Genomic DNA, 14304 nt, shown 5'->3' on the forward strand with positions numbered 1-14304 from the left:
ATGGATTACAGGTGCATTCCACCAGCTAATTTCTTTTGTTTTTAAAATTTTTTGTAGACAGAGTTTCACTGTTTCTCAGGCTGTTCTCGAACTCCTGGCCTCAGGCAATTCTCCTGCCTCTACCTCTCAAAGTGCTGGGATTATAGGTGTGAGCCAGTGAGCCACTGTACCCAGCTGTTTTGTGTGTGTGTGTGTGTTTGTGTGTGTGCGTGTGTGCTTTTGTTGTCCAATCTAAGAATTCTTTCCTAGCCCTAGAAGGTTTTGTATCTGCAATGTCACCCTAAAAAGTTTTTAAGTCAGTGATCCATTTTGAGCTTATTTTTGTATAAGATGTGAGGGTTAGGTTGAAGTCTGTTTTTATGAACGTCCAATTACTCCAACACCATTTATTGAGACAGGATTATCTCTCCTCTATTGTATTTCTTTTGCATCTTTGTCAAAAATCAGCTAAGCATATTTGTGTCATCTATTCCTGAAATCTCTGTTCTATTTCATTGATCAATGAGTCTTTCTGTCTGCTGATGCCACACTGTCTGGATTACTGTAGCTTATAATAAGTCTTATCAGGTAGAGCAATTCCTCCAACTTTATTCTTCTTTGTCAAGATTGTTTTAACTGTTCTATGATATATGCCTCGACATGTAAAGTTTAGAATAAAATTGTATATGTCTACATAGATATAGATATATATCTACATAGATATTGTCTAAAAAACCTGCTGAAATTTTGATAGGAATTATACTAAACTTATAGATCAATATGGGGAGAAATGATATCTTTACTATGTTGAGTCTTCCACTCCATAAACACAGTGTGTCTCCTCATTTATTTAGATTATTGATTTATTTAATCAGAATTTTGTATTAAATACATTTTAGCTTTCAGATTCTGCACATCTTTTGTTAAGTATATACCTAAGAATTTAATTTTCATTAGAGCATTTGTAAATCTTATTGTTTTTAAGTTTTTCCACATTTTCATTGTTACTATATTGACACACAAATGATTTCTGTATAACCTTGTCTCTTGCAACTTTGCTAAACTCACTTAGTTCTAAGAGATTTTTTGTAGATTTCTCGAAATTTTCTGCACAGACAATCATGTCATATGCAAATAGGGATGCTTTATTTCTTCCTTTCTTATCTATTTGACCTTACCTTGTATTTTTTTCGTTATTGCTCAAAACTTTTTGTATAACATCTAGGCATTTTTAAAAGTCTGTTTTCAGGTGTTAAGCAGTCTATACTAATCTCAGTAAAAACTTTACCCTCTTCAGTTAAAAGATTTTTTTCTCTTTATCCAGCTTGGACCAGACCTGTGACTCCCCAGAGCAGCAGTGGGGAAGGGGTGTGCTCTTTCGTTCTCCTTGCTCCCTTCTCTCCTCTCCTCTATCTTGTCCTTGGCAGCATGCTTCTTTTAATTCCTTCCCTCTCTGTAGACTGCTCTATAACATCTGCTTCCTAGTAGACTTCCTCTTGTATCCCCATGGTTCAGTAGGTGGCCCTGTGGAGCACGTTATTTTAATAACATTCTTGCCTGCCTAACTTCAACCACATCCACTTGACCCTTGGAATGATATTACGCATCCTTGTCCTTCCAAATGTTAAGCATTCAAGCCTCTTCTGTTGCTATCTTCTCTTATCATGTTGTTCCAGGGAAAGCTTCAGCAAACTTCTCATTCAGGCTTTTCCAGAAGAATCAGGCTCAGATCTTTGACTTTCTTTCTTTGACTTCAGAAAACACACGTAAGGCTTATGCAAGAACACATGGGCTCCATTAAGCAGCAGCATGGGGCAAGTTCTGCTTTCTACTGCCAAGTAAGCAACTAACGAGGGAGCTGGCTAGTGATTTCCTCTATTTAAACAATCCCAATTTCTGTGAAAGTTTCTCTTGGGGACCTTTCACCTGGCCAGAGACAGAGAGCAAAGACAAGGACAGAACAGGAAAAACATCCCACATTCTCTACAGCTCATCTGCAAATTCCTGTCAAATAAATATTTGTCTCATTCTAGATGAAGACCATGGCTTTATTTCTATAGGCAGGAGTTGGATGAGCCAATTTTGATTATTCTAAGCAAGTCCTTAGGTTATATGCCTAGCACTTTGCTTTACAATGTATAGGACATTCATCATCTATTGTGTTAAAATTCAGGGCCTCATTTGAAAATTGAAAACGTGAGGAAATTTCTATTTATCATCCTATTGCACTGTGATTGATGTTATAAGCTAAAGGTACACTGTGAGTGGTGGGTGGGTGCCTTATGCTTACGGGGAAATGGCTCTGGAAGGCTTTCTAAGGAAGTGATACTTGAGATCTTCAGGATGAATAAGTACTAACTTGGCAAGGAGGGCAAAGGAACACTCTATAAAGAAGGGATGTGTGGCCAGGAACATGACACTTTCAAAAAATGGAAACAAAGCCAGAGTAACCAGAATTCGGAAAGTGGCCAAGGCGGGAGGATCACAAGGTCAGGAGATCAAGACCAACCTGGCTAACATGGTGAAATCCCATCTCTACTAAAAACACAAAAAATTAGCTGGGCATGGTGGCGGGCACCAGTAGTCCCAGCTACTTGGGAGGCTGAGGCAGGAGAATTGTGTGAACCCGGGGGGCGGAGATTGCAGTGATCTGAGATCGTGCCACTGCACTCCAGCCTGGGCGACAGAGAGAGACTCTGTCTCAAAAAAAAAAAAAAAAAGAATTGTGAAGGGTGTGAGATTTTATCCTATTTTCACACAAACAGGCTAGCCCGTTACCATTTTATAGTGGCTGGCAGACAACATGAGACTCCAGGGTCAGAGAAAAAGACTATTACTCGTGGCACAGCAAGTAGCAGGAGCTGCATGTTTGCATCAACCACCCCTCCACTCCCACCCAAAGTCCCACAGAGGTAACATGAAGGGGTGCCAGTGGAGCTACACATGCAGTGTGTTTGTGTCACCGTTAAGGAGTCCTGAGCTTTCTGAACTTCAATCTTTTAAAATGGGGAGTAAGCCTTCCTGACTTACTGGAGGGAAATACCATCTTTATTACACTGGACCGTAATCAAACCTGCCTTCTGCTCCAGAGGCAAACACTGTCTCTAACTTCCAGGCCAACTCCCTGTACTCTTGAAAAGATAATCTGGAACAAAATGGCAGTTATTGCATCTTTTTCTAAGAAGTGAGGCAATGTGAGATATACACGGATAATTATGTCCCAACAGGATGCAGCAAGATGAAACTGAAGACTTAAGATGTGGGCAAGACCGCCAGGCAGTTCTTGTAGGCCACAATAGGAATTTCCCCCTTTTATCCTGTGCACACAGAGCACTGATAAAGCTTTAAGCTGTGGTTGCATAGCAAGCATTGGGTGTATGGTCAATCTAACACTAAGATAAGACACACTCAGCTGCTCTGAATCTTGGTGTGCACTCTGCTTCTGTGTCTTTGCATGTGAGGTTCCCTTTGCCTAAGACTTCCTTTCCCCTGCTTGTCTATCCTAAATCCCAGATGGTCTCCTGGTTTCCTTGACACAGTTCAAGCCTCCCTCTCGGCTACTTTGCTTATCCAAGTCCCTGGTCTCTCCCACCCTCTGTGTCAGGGGACCTAGTTTTTAGCCATCTTATCAAATCCTGCTGTTTGCTCGTTGCTTTTATGTGGCTCTGTGAACAAAAGTTCCCCCCAGGTCAGACCCTGGGATATTGCCAGATAAAGTGTGTTCCTCACCTGGTAGGTGAGAGAGGATCAATAACCTCTAGGCTCATTTTCATTTGATTTGTGTGAGCAGAGTGCTTACCTTAATTGTGACACAAAGTATCTTTTTGGAAGCTTTCTGATAACTTTTTCCACTGAAAATGATAATTTTTAGGTGGGAGGGAGGGAAGGGTATAGAATAAAAGAGGGGATAATTCAAGGGTTAAATTCTTAGACTCTGGTTTTAATTTTATTTGCATTTTAATAGATTTAGGAGTATAAGTGGTTTTGGGTTACATGAATGAATTGCATAGTGATAAAGTCTGAGCTTTTAGTGTACCCATCACCCAAATAGTATACATTGTACCAAACAGGTAATTTTTTATCCCTCACACTTTTTCCACCCTCCCCACTTCTGAGACTCCAATATCCATTATACCACTCTGTATGCTTCTGTGTGCCCACAGCTTAGCTCCCGCTTTTGAGTGAAAACATACAGTATTTGGTTTTCCATTCCTGAGTAACTTCACTTAAGATAATGGCTTCCAGTTTCATCCAAGTGGCTGCAAAAGACATTATTTTTCTTTTTTATGGTTGAGTAGTATTTCATGGTATGTTTATATCACATTTTCTTTATCCTGTCATTGGTTGATGTGCACTTAGGCTGATCCTATATCTCTGCAGTTGTGAATTGTGCTGAGATAAACACACAAGTGCAGGTATCTTTATACAATGACTTCTTTTCTGTTGGGTGGATATTCAGTAGTAGGATTGCTGTATTGAATGGTAGGTTTACTTTTAGTTCTTTGAGAAATCTCCATACTGTTTTCCAGAGAGGTTGTATAGATTTACATTCCCACCAACAATGTATAAGCATTCCATTTCCACTGCATTCATGCAAGTATCTATTATTTTTTGACTTTTTAATAATGGCCATTCTGTCTGGGGTAAGATGTCATCTCATTGTGGTTTTGATTTGCATTTCCCTGCTGATTAGTTATATTGACCATTTTTTATATGTTTGCTGGCCATTTATATATTTACTTTAAAAAATGTTGATGGTATTTGTCCCTTGTTTATAGGATTATTTGTGCTTTCTTGATGATTTGTTTGAGTTCCTTGTAGATTTGAGATATTATTCTTCTGTCAGATGTATAGTTTGTTAATATATTCTCAAATTCTGTAGGTAGTCTATTTACTGTTGATTATTTCTTTTGTTGTGCACAAGCTTTTCAGTTTAATTCAGTCCCTTTTATTTACTTATTTATTTATTTTTTGCATTTGCTTTTGGGGTCTTAGTCATAAAATCTTTGCTTAGACCAATATTTAGAAGAGGTTTTTTCTAGGTTTTCTTCTAACATTTTTATCGTTTTAGGTGTAATGTTTTTAATCCATCTTAAGTTAATTTTTGTATAGGGTGAGAGGTAAGGGTCTAGTTTCATTCTTCTGCATATGACTATCCAATTGTCTCAGCACCATTTATTGAGTAGGGCGTGCTTTTCCCATGTATGTTTATGTCTGCTTTGTTGACTATCAGCTGGTCATAGATAGGTAGTTTTATTTCTGGGTTCTCTATTCTGTTCCATTGCCCTATGTGTCTACTTTTATACCAGTACCATGCTGTTTTGGATACTGTAGCCTTGTGCTATAATTTGAAATCTGGTAATGTGATGCCTCCAGATTTGTTCTTTTTGCTTAGGATTGCTTTGGTTATTTGGGCTCTTTTCTGTTTCCATATTAAGTTTAGGATTGGTTTTTGTTCTAATTCTGTGAAAAATGACATTGGTAGTTTTATAAGAATTGCATTGAATCTGTAGATTGCTTTGGGCAGTATGATCACTTTCATAATATTGATTCTTGTAATCTATGAGAATGGAATGTTTTTCCATTTGATTATGTTATCTATAATTTCTTTCATCAGAGTTTTGTAGTTCTCCTTGTAGAGATCTTTAACCTCCTTTGTTAAATATATTCCTATTTTATTTTATTTTTACAGCTATTGTACATGAGATACAATTCTTGATTTGATTCTCAACTTGGATGTTATTGATATGTAATAGTGCCCCTAATTTGTGTACATTGATTTTGCCGCCCGGGACTTTACTGATTTTATTTATCAAATCTAGATGTCTTCTGGAGGAGACTTTAGAGTTTTCTAGGTAGAAGATCATATTATCAGCAGAGATAGCTTGGCTTCCTCTTTTCTGATTTGGATGTCCTTAATTTCTTTCTCTTGCCTGATTGCTCCAGCTAGGAATTTCAGTACTATGCTGAATAGAAGTTGTAAAAATAGGCAACCTTGTCTTGTTCCAGTTCTGAAAGGAAATGCTTTCAACATTTCCACAATCAGTATGATGTTGACAGTGGGTTTACATTCAAAGTTAGTAATGATATGTGTGATACTGTTCCAGTCACCATGTTGATTGTTACCTGGTTGCTTCGTATTCTCCATTGCATTGTTTTATAAGCCCTGGGAGTTTCCACTTTTGAGTGTTTTTATACTGGTGCATATTGACCTTACATTTTAATGTTTAGAACTTCTTTGAGCATTTCTTGTAGGATCATTCGGTCTAGTGGTGACAAATACCCTCAGTTTTTGCTTGTCTTAGAAAAACATTATTTCTCCTTCATTTATGAAACTTAGTTTTTGGAATACAAAATTCTTGGCTGACAGTTATTCCATTTAAGGAAACTAAAGAGAGGACCCCAATTCCTTCTGCTTTATAAGGTTTCTGCTGAGAAATATGCTCTTAGTCTGATAGGTTCTGCTTTATAAGTTATTTTATGTTTTTGTCTCTGCTCTTAGAATTCTTTCCTTCACATTGACTGTATAGCCTAATTACTATATGCCTTGGTAATATTCTTTTTGCAATGAATCTCCCAGTAGTTCTTTGAATTTCTTGTATCTGGGTGTCTAGATCTCTAGCAAGACCTCAATCATTCCCTCAAATATGTTTTCCAATTTTTTTGTTTTTTCTTCTTCTCCCTCAGGAATGCCTATGATTAAATTATTAGGTTTGGTTATGTTGCATAAGCTCATATTTCTTGGATACTTTTTTCATTTCTTTTAATTCTTTTTTCTTTATTTATGTCTGATTGGTTATTTTGAAACCTTTGTCTTCAGGCTTTTAAACATTTTAATTTCCAGAAGTTTTGTTTTTCTTTTTCTTACTATCTCTAGAAATTTTTTCATTCATATTCTGATTTTTTAAATTTATTTTTGTTGGTTTTCAATTTTCTCTTGGATCTCATTGAGCAACTTTGTAATCAATATTTTGATTTCTTTACCTGTTATTTCAAGAATTTCATTTTGGTTTGGATCCATTGTTGGAGAGTTAGTATGATCCACTAGGAGTGTTGTAAAACTCTATTTTTTCATATTGCCAGAATTATTTTTCTGGTTCCTTCTCATCCTGATAGACTATTTCTTAGTATTTTTGAATTTATTTTTGATCGGAGTGGGTTTTTCCCTGCGTTGAAGATGTGATTGCTTAACTTCGGCCCTGGATGTTTGCACAAATTCAAACCATATCATTTGCCACTGCTGCCTCCCAAATCTCACATTCTTCTCGCATTGCAAAATACAATCATCCCTTCTCAACAGTCCCCCAAGTCTTAACTCATTTCAGCATTAACTCAAAAGTCTTCAGTTCAAAGTCTCATGTGAGACAAGGCAAGTCCCTTCCACCTATGAGCCTGTAAAATAAAAAAAAAAAAATAAATAAATAAATAAATAAAATAAAATAAAATAAAATAAAATAAAATAGGCCGGGCGCGGTGGCTCATGCCTGTAATCCCAGCACTTTGGGAGGCCGAGGCGGGTGGATCACAAGGTCAGGAGATCAAGACCATCCTGGCTAACACAGTGAAACCCCGTCTCTACTAAAAAAAATACAAAAAATTAGCCGGGCATGGTGGCAGGCGTCTGTAGTCCCAGCCACTTGGGAGGCTGAGGCAGGAGAATGGTGTGAACCTGGGAGGCGGAGCTTGCAGTGAGCCGAGATCACACCACTGCACTCTAGCCTGGGCGACAGAGCAAGACTCTGTTTCAAAATAAATAAATAAATAAATAAAAATAAAAAAGATAAAATAAAATAAATAAATAAAATAAAATAAAAACAAGGTAGTTATTTCCAAGATACAATTGGGGTACAGGCATTGGATAAATACTCTCATTCCAAAAGGGAGAAATTAGCTAAAATAAAGAGACTACAGGCCCTGTGCAAGTCCAAAATGCAGCAGGGCAGTTACTAAATTTTAAAGCTCCAAAATAATCTCATTTGACTCCATGTCTCACATCCAGGTCACACCGATGCAAGGGATGGGCTCCCAAGGCTTTAGGCAGCTCTGCCCCTGTGGCTTGCAGAACTCAGCCTCCATGGCTGTTCCCAAGGGCTGGTGTTGAGTGCCTGAAGGTTTTCCAGGTGCACAATGCAAGCTGTCAGTGTACCTACCATTCTGGGGTCAGGAAGATGTGGCCCTCTTCTCACAGCTCCACTAGGCAGTGCCCCAGTGGGGACTCTACATGGCAGTTCCAACCCCGCATTTCCCATCTGTACTGCTCTAGTACAGGTTCTCCATGAGAACTCTATGCCTGCAGCAGACTTCTGCCTGGACATCCAGGCTTTTCCATATAACTTTAAAATCTAGGCGGAGGCTTCCAAGCCTCAACTCTTGCACTGTGCACACCCACAGGCTTAACACTATGTGGAAGCCACCAAGGCTTGAGGCTTGCACCCTCTGAAGCAGCAGCTTGAGGACCTGAACCCCTTTGAGCCATGGATGGAACTGGAGCACCTGGGATGCAGAGAGCAGTGTCCCGAGGCTGCATAGGGTAGCAGGGCCCTTGTCCTGGCCCAGAAAACTATTCTTCCCTCCTTATGCCTCTGGACTTTTGATGGGAGTGTCTGCCACAAAGGTCTCTGAAATGCCTTCAGGGTCTTTAGCCCATTGTCTTGGCTATTCGTACTTCTCTTCCTTTTAGGTAAGCACATTTCTGCAGCCTGAAAATGAATTTTTCTTTTCTACCATATGGCCAGGCTGCAACTTTCCAAACTTTTATGCTCTGCTTCCCTTTTAAATTTAGGTTCCAGTTTCAGGTCATTTCTTTGTTCACACATATGAGCATAGGATTTTAAATGCAACCAGACTATATCTTGAACACTTTACTGCTTAGAAATTTCTCCTACCAGATACCCTACATCATCTTTCTCAAGTTCAAAGTTTCACAGATCCCTAGAGTAGGGGCACAATACCACCAGGTTCTTTGTGAATACATAACAAAAGTGACCTTTCCTCCAGTTCCTAGGCTGAGACCTCATCAGCCTGGTCTTCTCTGTCCGTATCACTATTAGCATTTTGGTCAAAACTATTCAACAAGTCTCTGGGAAGTTCCAAACTTCCCTCATCTTCTTGTCTTCTTCTGAGCCCTCCAAACTGTTCCAACCACTGCCTCTTACCCAGTTCCAAATCTGCTTTCACATTTTGGGGTATCTTTGTAGCAGTGCCCCACTGTGAGGTACCAATTTTCTGTATTAGCCCATTCTTGCACTGCTATAAAGAAATACCTAAGACTGGGTAATTTATATATAAAAAAGAGTTTTAATTGGCTCACAGTTCCACAGGCTGTATAGGAAGCATTGCTGGGGAAGCCTCAGGAAACTTACAATCATGGCGGAAGGCAGAGGGGAAGCAGGTACACTTTTCATGGCTGGATCAAGGGGAAGAGAAAGAAAAGGGAGGTGCTATACACTTTTAAACAAGATCTGATGAAAACTCATTATGACAAGAACAGCAAAGGGGAAATCCACCCCCATGGTCCAATTGCCTACCCCAGGCCACTCCTCCAACATTGGAGATTACAATGTGACATGAGATTTGGGTGAGAACACAAATCCAAACCATATCAGGCTAGGATGGCAGAGATCTCGTGAAGCTTTCCTTGTTCCCCAGCGGTTTCCACTTTTTTTCCTCATGTATTTTTTCTCTACCAGGTAGAACAGTTCACTTTCATGCTAGTAGGAGGTGCCCACGGGTAAGAACTGGCTACAGCTATAGCAGGTGGGTATATGCAATACTCCAATGGTGGGAAAATGTCGTAGCCCTGATGGAATTGGCTGAGGGAGCTCCTGGTGAAATGTACTGAGGTCTTTGCAGGGGGAAGGGAAGGAGTTGCCTCAGCTTTACTACCAGGCTGGCAGGAAAGTGATCCAACTCCTCATCACACCCTTGTTCCAGTGTTCTGGGTATTCAGATTAGACAGCCATTTTTTTTTTTTTTTTGAGACAGAGTCTCATTCTGTTGCCCAGGAGACAGAGTCTCATTCTGTTGCCCAGGCTGGAGTAGTACAGTGGCCTGATCTCAGCTCACTGCAACCTCCGCCTCCCAGGTTCAAGCGATTCTCCTGCCTCAGCCTCCCAAGTAGCTGGGATTACAGGCATGTGCCACCACACTCGGCAGACAGCCATTTCTGTTCATGTGTAGGAATGCTGTCATTCCATCTAGAGAAGGAACAGGCTCTAACTCTCATGCAAGCCTGAGCCTACAGGGCATACCTCCCATGGAGATGCAGTCACCCCAAAATTTGTACAGATGATAGCTCAACCAAAGTAAAACAAAACCCCAAACAACCATACTTCCATTTCTTTACATAGATATTATCAGAAATAAGCAATATTTTGTACTATATGCCTATATTAGATATATTTCATTTTACCTTATTCCTTCATTTTCTTCTACATTTTTTATTCTTTAAATGGATGCTATATAACTTAGTTGGCTAAAAATAAATATAGAATTTACTATTTGCATATGGGTAGTGCCTGTATTTGTGAGTCTATCCTCATTTTCATTAAGACCTTGAAAAGAAGAAGGAAAATTTGGGTGCATTGAAATAAATAAATACTCATCCTTGTCAATATCTTCTAGGCATATTTCTTCAATAAGGCAAACAATTTTCCATTCAAGTGACTATATTCATCTTTAAGCCAATTCAAACCAATTTAAGAAATAACATTTTATGTGATTTTTGTTACAAGCTTCACTAAAGGCATTGCAATTATGAAACATCTACTTCATTTCCTTCAGCCATTGATTTTCTAATTTGTTGGCAAAAATCTATGACTTCAGTCTAAAGTGATATTTTCTTTATTAGGCCATCTTATCTTTTGCTTACGATCCCATTGTGTTCTAACTGTTTAAAGATTTTTCATCTTATTATATTTGTTTCATTATATTGCTAGGGTACAATTTCTGAATTAAAATAGCTGGCTGAGCCATTCCTACCTGCTCTGTGGAATGATACCACATCTGTTTTCCTCTAATCATATGGCGTGACTTGAGTGCTTTGTTTAAAGACAATTATAAGCAATTCAATAAATGTTTGCTAATTTTCTTATTATGTCACAATGCATATCATTCAGACCAAATGTTTATGTTCACACTGACTCGAAGCACTCCCCACCTGCACTTTGCCAATACTTATTTTGCATTGTCTCCATTATTCTTATTGTGCAAGTTTATTTTTCTAATTTGACTTGGTAAAAAGGAGTTGAAAAATGACTACAATCATTTAGTTAAGTTTTTATTAGCAGACTTGTCTTCTGTAGCATTTATATTTCTCTTGGTATATTTGTTTAATCCTGTTTTTTTCTTTCCATTTCCTTTTCTTTGCATAAGAGTAGCAATAATTTTATAATTCTGGATTTTTACTCACATGATCAATTCTGGTCACACTCTCTAATAGAGCAGGTATTTTTCCCCTTTCCTTCACTGTCCCTCTCTGTGGGACTATAAAGCAAATTATAGACATAAATTTTTATGACTTAGAGACCAAAGTTAAAGAAAATTCTCAACAAGATTTACACAAATGACTACCATCATTTGCCTTGATAAGAACTTAAGCTTTAAAATTCTGGCACTTTTAAATCCTATCTGCAGATATGAAAAATCTGCACTTTGGCACAAATTGGGCATGGTAGAAAATTGTGATGACATTTAATATATTAAGTAAGGGAAGTGAGCGAGAGTGAAAGGAAGGAAATTAATGCATGTGTAGCTATCATGACTGACACAGTTAGACCCCGTGATCTAAAATTTAGAAAGTACACTATATGATGAGGGCCTTGAGATCTTGTTTATAACAAAAATAGTAATTAAGACAGTCTCAGTGTATAGATTCTTTCTTTGAAAAAAAGAAAAACCTCACCATTTGCACATGTGATCTCAGGCTTTTCAAAATGAAATTGATAAAGATGGTTAATTATCCAAGATGACCACACATACCACTGTACATATAAGGAAATCAAGGCTAGCAGGGTAAGACTGGCCAACGTCTTTCTTTTTTTTCTTTTTTAATTTTTTTTATTTTTTATTATTATACTTTAGGTTTTAGGGTACATGTGTACAATGTGCAGGTTTGTTACATAGGTATCCATGTGCCATGTTGTTTTGCTGCACCCATTAACTCGTCATTTAACATTAGGTATATCTCCTAATGCTGTCCCTCCCCCCTCCCCCCACCCCACAACAGTCCCCCGAGTGTGATGTTCCCCTTCCTGTGTCCATGAGTTCTCATTGTTCAATTCCCACCTATGAGTGAGAACATGTGGTGTTTGGTTTTTTGTCCTTGTGATAGTTTACTGAGAATGATGTTTTCCAGTTTCATCCATGTCCCTACAAAGGACATGAACTGATCATTTTTTCTGGCTGCATAGTATTCCATGGTGTATATGTGCCACATTTTCTTAATCCAGTCTATCATTGTTGGACATTTGGGTTGGTTCCAACTCTGCTATTGTGAATAGTGCCGCAATATACATGAGCATGTGTCTTTATAGCAGCATGATTTATAGTCCTTTGGGTATATACCCAGTAATGGGATGGCTGGGTCAAATGGTATTTCTAGTTCTAGATCCCTGAGGAATCGCCACACTGACTTCCACAATGGTTGAACTAGTTTACAGTCCCACCAACAGTGTAAAAGTGTTCCTATTTCTCCACATCCTCTCCAGCACCTGTTGTTTCTTGACTTTTTAATGATGGCCATTCTAACTGGTGTGAGATGGTATCTCATTGTGGTTTTGATTTGCATTTCTCTGATGGCCAGTGATGATGAGCATTTTTTCATGTGTTTTTTTGGCTGCATAAATTTCTTCTTTTGAGAAGTGTCTTTTCATGTCCTTCGCCCACTTTTTGGTGGGGTTGTTTGTTTTTTTCTTGTAAATTTGTTTGAGTTCATTGTAGATTCTGGATATTAGCCCTTTGTCAGATGAGTAGGTTGCAAAAATTTTCTCCCATTCTGTAGGTTGCCTGTTCACTCCGATGGTAGTTTCTTTTGCTGTGCAGAAGCTCTTTAGTTTAATTAGATCCCATTTGTCAATTTTGGCTTTTGTTGCCATTGCTTTTGGTGTTTTAGACATGAAGTCCTTGCCCATGCCTATGTCCTGAATGGTATTGCCTAGGTTTTCTTGTAGGATTTTAAGGGTTTTAGGTCTAACATGTAAGTCTTTAATCCATCTTGAATTAATTTTTGTATAAGGTGTAAGGAAGGGATCCAGTTTCAGCTTTCTACATATGGCTAGCCAGTTTTCCCAGCACCATTTATTAAATAGGGAATCCTTTCCCATTGCTTGTTTTTGTCAGGTTTGTCAAAGATCAGATAGTTGTAGATATGCAGCATCATTTCTGAGTACTCTGTTCTGTTCCATTGATCTATGTCTCTGTTGTGGTACCAGTACAATGCTGTTTTGGTTACTGTAGCCTTGTAGTAGTATAGTTTGAATTCAGGTAGCGTGATGCCTCCAGCTTTGTTCTTTTGGCTTAGGATTGACTTGGTGATGCGGGCTCTTTTTTGGTACCATATGAACTTGAAAGTAGTTTTTTCCAATTCTGTGAAGAAAGTCATTGGTAGCTCGATGGGGATGGCATTGAATCTATAAATTACCTTGGGCAGTATGGTCATTTTCACGGTATTGATTCTTCCAACCCATGAGCATGGAATGTTCTTCCATTTGTTTGTATCCTCTTTTATTTCATTGAGCAGTGGTTTGTAGTTCTCCTTGAAGAGGTCCTTCACATCCCTTGTAAGTTGGATTCCTAGGTATTTTATTCTCTTTGAAGCAATTGTGAATGGGAGTTCACTCATGATTTGGCTCTCTGTTTGTCTGTGATTGGTGTACAAGAATGCTTGTGATTTTTGTACATTGATTTTGTAACCTGAGACTTTGCAACGTCTTTCATCTAGGTGGAGGCAAAACTGAGACTGTGACCTGGGCCTTCTTCCCACACTGTTGCATTTTGTGTATGTGAATATGGCGTCTAGTTAGAGAGCTTCCAGCAGTTCAGTTTGGCTGCAGTTCAGGATACAGTTGTAGGCTCAAGGACCTTAAACACCTGGATGAATTAAATACTTAATTGGGGATCCATTGGGAACCATTCAACCTACTGAATGGGAATATCATCTGGTCTGAGATGGGTTTCCAAACCTTTCTTAATCCATATTCCAATCTTCCAAACAAGTAGGGTTTGGGGTTCCTGTATCAGAGTTTAATCTGAAAAGCCACTAGTATGTGTACCCACACATACACACATGGAGACCCACAGACACACACACATATGTACTTGTGGCAG

The sequence above is a fragment of the Hylobates moloch genome, unplaced genomic scaffold, assembly GCF_009828535.3.
Source record: "Hylobates moloch isolate HMO894 unplaced genomic scaffold, HMol_V3 SCAFFOLD_9, whole genome shotgun sequence".
In the NCBI taxonomy this organism is placed as follows: domain Eukaryota; kingdom Metazoa; phylum Chordata; class Mammalia; order Primates; family Hylobatidae; genus Hylobates; species Hylobates moloch.